Genomic DNA, 5,202 nt, shown 5'->3' on the forward strand with positions numbered 1-5,202 from the left:
CATTGGTTGGTAAGAAGTGGCCTGATAAGCAAATAACCCCTGGCACAGAACAAAAGGCTTGTTTGAGTTTCAAATGCAATATGTTTTAACCTGCAAGACCTGAGGGCATGAATAATCAAGCTTGTTAAAAGATCTTTGTATCGGAAAGAGCTCACTGGTGTAGGTGTTTGCTGGTTTTTGCTTATCATGCTTTAATGTACTAGTTGGTTGGGCTAAGTGGTGATGCTTTTTATTTTGAAAATCCTAAAAATTGATTGCTCATGTTCTAATATAGATATATTCTTTTGAGCTTTTCTATGCGGTATCTTTATGCTATACCCTCATTGTGTATACATGCTAGCACTTGTAAATGCTTTGAGACATACCTGGAAGCTCACACTCACTCTTTGCATGACATAGCATATTTTTGTGGGGGGAAGAAATTTTTATCAATGATGATGGTTTGGTTTATGTGGACTATTTGGCTAACCAAATATGATTCATCAGCTTTTAGCCGATTCACAATGATCTTCGTAGCGTCGGTTCGGCAAGTAATTGTTTTGCAGGAGAGGCCGTATGTGTTGATGCTGAGCTGATGAAGCACGAGGATGATCACATAAGTTAGTGCCATCCATGGAATATGAAAACTAGGACCGGTCTGCAACAACATTGAGATTGGTCGAGGAAGGCGTGAGGCCGGTTCAAGCAATCGGTCACAAGGTCAGTTGGCTAATAGCCGATCTATCGGCTCGGGGGGCAAGACCATCAGTGGCATGAGAAGACAATTTGAGGAGATGATGTTTTTATTTGGTTTACGGCTGGCGCTTAGAAGATTCTGTCATATTTGGCCAAACTTGGGGGGCATGTGTTATCGCCAGAATTTGACCAGGATTGGTAGGCCAAATGTCAGAAGAAGCCCACGATAAAGAAGTCTACTTAGCCAGGCTTCTATCATAAGTTTGGCCAAATACAATGATAATTGGGCACTCAAGGGTCAAGCTGAGATGGGGTTACGGGCCTAATCCATGTTGAAGCCCAGTCTATTCGCGAGGCTGGTTCGGACTGCAGGAAGAGGCCGCACAAAAATGGACGCCCAGGCCACATATGGACTCCGTTTTGGACGTTCTAGATATGCATGGAAAGCTAAGGAGATAAGCTTTCCAATACAACTGAATCACGTCCAGATTCGCTCGGAGTCGACGGGAACTGCCGAAACAATAGGGCGACCAGAATCTGCCACAGTTATACGACATGTTTCGGCTGATATTTGGAAGCTTCATGAAGATCTGGACCGGTGGAGGGAAGAGTCCAGATCATGTTATCTAATCTTCCAGTCTTTATTGAGTTATAATCTATCTCTAGTCTTCATTTAGGAAAGAGTTTAGAGGTTGCCTTGCACGGCAAGAAGTCTCCGGACTATAAATATGTACCCTATGACATTTGTAAAAAGAGAGCGTCATCACGTCTCACAAACAACAATCTCGGCGCATCGCCACCCATAATCCTAGGGTTTTGTCCAAGTAAGCGCCATACTGCCCTGATCGCTTCTCGCGATCAGGGCAGCGTTGTTCTTGCTTTTACCTTGGTATTACTCGTACTGAAGCGTTTTTTTGTGGCGAGTAATGCTAGTTATCTTGATGTTCGTAGCATGGCTTTTAGTGGATCTATCGTGCCTTGTTGTTTATCATCTACGAATATCATGTTGTCTCTGTACAGTCACGTTTCAATCTCATGCTAGTTCTTGTCGCATAGAATTAGTTGCACAGAGGCAACACCCTGCTTCTTTTAAGTTTAATAGATCTAATCTGTTATGATTTGCTCTTATCTTAAGAGTTTGCGTAGTATTTGCTAGGTTAGGCCTTGCAAACGGGTTGGACGATCCGGTGGTGTAGTAGATGCTTTATCTTAGCCTTGATAGGGATTGTTCCGGGAATCGGCTCTTGCTAGTTTTTAGACCTCTGTTTTGGGTTATGGTTTAGTTGTCTGTTATGTTCATTAGGCCTAGTCACGTGTAGGATGTTCCGATCTAGCAGTGAGACTTTAATCATCGTGGATTAGATCAATTAGATTTAATTGAAGCAGCCTTTTTAGTTATTCGCTTTAATCATCAATATTGGGATGCAACAGATCCCATCTGACACCGGGACTCGATCGGCTCTTTAAAGCCGATGTAAGAGTCGTCCCGGGGAGCCGACCACGGCTCGGACTTACATTTCCACGTGTTTGTGTATGCAGGTCAATCACCGCAAGCACATACGCACCTTCCTGATCGGGTATAGGTCAGGTGGCACGCCCTGTGTCTTCGCAAGCCGTGGCGCATTGCTGGAATTGCGGGCCGTCGACGAGGGAGCAGTGCCTTCCAGCGCCCCGGCGACCTCCCGGCTCTTCGTGTTGCCTGTCGCTGCTCGCCGGTGGGTTTCGACCGACAACAGTTGTAGCATTCTGCATGCTGCAGTGCATGCTGCCAAGCGCCAACACATATGCGTCAGTGCTGCTGTTACTGGGCCTCTTGGAGGGAAACGTCAAGATTTGGTTGGCCCACTGTATAATTGGCTGGTGAACTCTGACGTCTGTATTGCATCCTTCAGGCGATGGTTGATAAATTTGTCACGCGGGTGACATATAGCCACCGCGCCCGCTCGCCCAGGTCTCCATCCCCGCTAGAGGAACCGGTTCATCTGCAGTACTGCAGTGTGACTTGGTGACACTGACCTGTGGGTCCCACTATGTTGGGGGCCACAGGTCGGTGGGACGAGTCCCCTGCAGTACTACAAGTACTACAGAGGAGGCTTGTCCCCTGCCAGAGGGACCCCGATTCCATCGCTGGCCCTCCTACCCAACCACTGCCCATGCTTCCCCGCCGCCCAACTGCCCAGACCTGCGCGCCTCCCCGCCGGAGGGGGCCCCAATTACGGCGGAGCCCCCGACGTCTGCCCGCCCGGCCAGACCTCCGTGCTGCCTAGCTGGAGAGGCTCAGATTCCAGTGGCGCCAAGGACCTCCGCCCCCGACCTTCGTGCGGACCGCGCGGCCCGTTCACCGCCGGCCCCCTCCTCCGACCCCTGACTGGCGCCGGCCCGCTTCTCCTCCTGCCCTGACCAATGCCAGCCCCCTTCTCCGACTCGTTTCCGGCCCGAGGTAAGCCCCCCCCCCCCCCCCCCCACTTTGGTTTCTAAAAGCAAATATATTCAATAATGCTTGTGATATCATCACTATATCTGTAGATCAATAGGGTGTATGTGTGTGCATTAGACATAAATTCTGAGGTCTTCTGAACAATACTCCAAAGCACTTGCAATGTATGTGAGTTTGACATTTTGATGGGTGTAAAGAACACTAGGGTTGGCACAAATAAGCAGTAGTATTGATCTACTAAGATAATTGTCTTTGTGCCATCAGTATGGAAGTGGCTAGTTGTAACAAAGAAACAAAAGGATATCCTGTCTTGTAATATTGATCTAAATTAATTGGCACACTTTATTATAAACCAGAGTGCATGTCAATGTGCCAAGATGACTGAGGATTTGGTTTAGTTGGCCATTCAATTTGAATATCAACGAAGTAATCTGACATACAGTTAAACCTTTCCTGTCTCACGCCTTTCATCTTCCATTGCCAAAATGGCAGCAAAACATTGATGTCTGCTTGATATTGTGTTTCAGAATAGTACATGACAATTGACATAAAGAAACTAAGCCAAGGCCTAAAGCTTCCACTCCACGAAAGAACTATATTTCTCTAACATTAGTTTATCATGTGTGAAACAAGTCAGGGGAAAAAGTGTGAAACAAGCCTAACAGTCAACAGTGAATCAGTGATGGAGTACTGAAATGTCTTAAACCTCCTATTGCCAATCAAGAAATGCAACTTGCAGGTGGAGGCATTTTTGCACACGATCTGCATGTCAGCATCGTGTTTGTGGTCTGAGCTAAAATTATTTGATGTAAAAGAAACCGCAATTCCCTTTTCTTTATACTGTACAAGCATTGGCCATCCATTTGGACATTGAGTGATTTATCATTGTGGCTACTGTTATTCTGAGTGATTTATATGTTCATGCATGTTATCAAACACAATAGCCTCTACTTATACTCATATACAGGGATAATGGAATGATTGGGACGATTCAGCTCTCGTTGGAAATGTGTCAACAAGGATGCAGTAGCCAGTGTTGGAGCAGCCAATGTTGAGGCTGAGGGAGAAAACCAGGAAGCAGAAAAGGTGTATGGACTTGGTGGGTATATGAACATGTGACACTATGTAAGATTGATTTGGATTTACTATGTGAGATTTGATGTATTTATTATGTGTGAATGAATTGTATGAATTCTGCAGCCATATGAATTGTATATATAAAATTATAGAAATGTTATTTAATTTTGATAATGGTGCTGAAATAAGCAGGAGTAAATCCCTGAGGCCGATATCTCATATATTTAAGAACTAAGGTAGTGTGAGCTACACTTACTCTAGGTTCGAAAGTATGCATGGTTGGTATGTAACTCATATATATATATTAAGAATTTTATTGATGTAATGCCACATCAGCCTTGGCACTACAAATTGTTAACGCAGAGCGAGGGTGGGAACTCCTTGTGCTGAATCGTACAATCCTCCATGTGTCTAAGAGATTCACTAGGAAAGGGAGGTACTAGGAATTCATGTGCAAGCCAGAGAATTCATCTGTAGACCTCCACCAAGAAAAGTTGGTTATTGTAAAAAAAAAAGTTCACATGCATGTAGCTTGTCTAAAATACACACACAGTCACACTTATCCTTTTTTAAGAAATAGATGGTTTATCTCGAAATGAAACGGCAGGGGGGGAGGGAGAGAGGGAGAGAGATCATCACCATGCTCGTGGGAAGGTAATCCCTTGTACATGTGGCCTTATCAAGATTACAGGTCAACGACTGAGGTAACAGGGATTCAAGTTCAAGCTCGATCAACTGATCCCACTGAAGCTCACACCAATCCATCTTCACACGTAATGTGCACGGACCAACAAGCATTTCACTATTGAATATTACAATACAACAATTACTCTTCCATTAGAGGATTTAATTATTGGTACGGTGGAGTGGAAATCACTACTACAGAATAGGCCTTTGTTCCAAATCATTTATCCCGGTTACCTTTGGGCCCGGGACAAAATGTGGCTTTTGTCCCGGGTCCAAAAGCTAGCCGGGCCAGCGGGGGGGACAGGGGCCTTTTGTCCCGGGTGGAG

The 5,202-nt window shown here is 45.3% G+C and overlaps 1 long non-coding RNA gene across 1 annotated transcript; it reads left to right on the top strand.

Annotated features, from left to right (window-relative positions):
* The first annotated feature begins 2,795 nt into the window (after positions 1-2,795).
* LOC120713916 lies at positions 2,796-4,388 on the top strand. The gene is made up of 2 exons (XR_005691320.1): positions 2,796-3,115; positions 4,080-4,388. It is a non-coding gene; the product is annotated as an uncharacterized LOC120713916 (long non-coding RNA).
* Positions 4,389-5,202: the final 814 nt, after the last annotated feature.

The sequence above is a fragment of the Panicum virgatum genome, chromosome 6K (genome assembly GCF_016808335.1).
Source record: "Panicum virgatum strain AP13 chromosome 6K, P.virgatum_v5, whole genome shotgun sequence".
NCBI lineage: Eukaryota > Viridiplantae > Streptophyta > Magnoliopsida > Poales > Poaceae > Panicum > Panicum virgatum.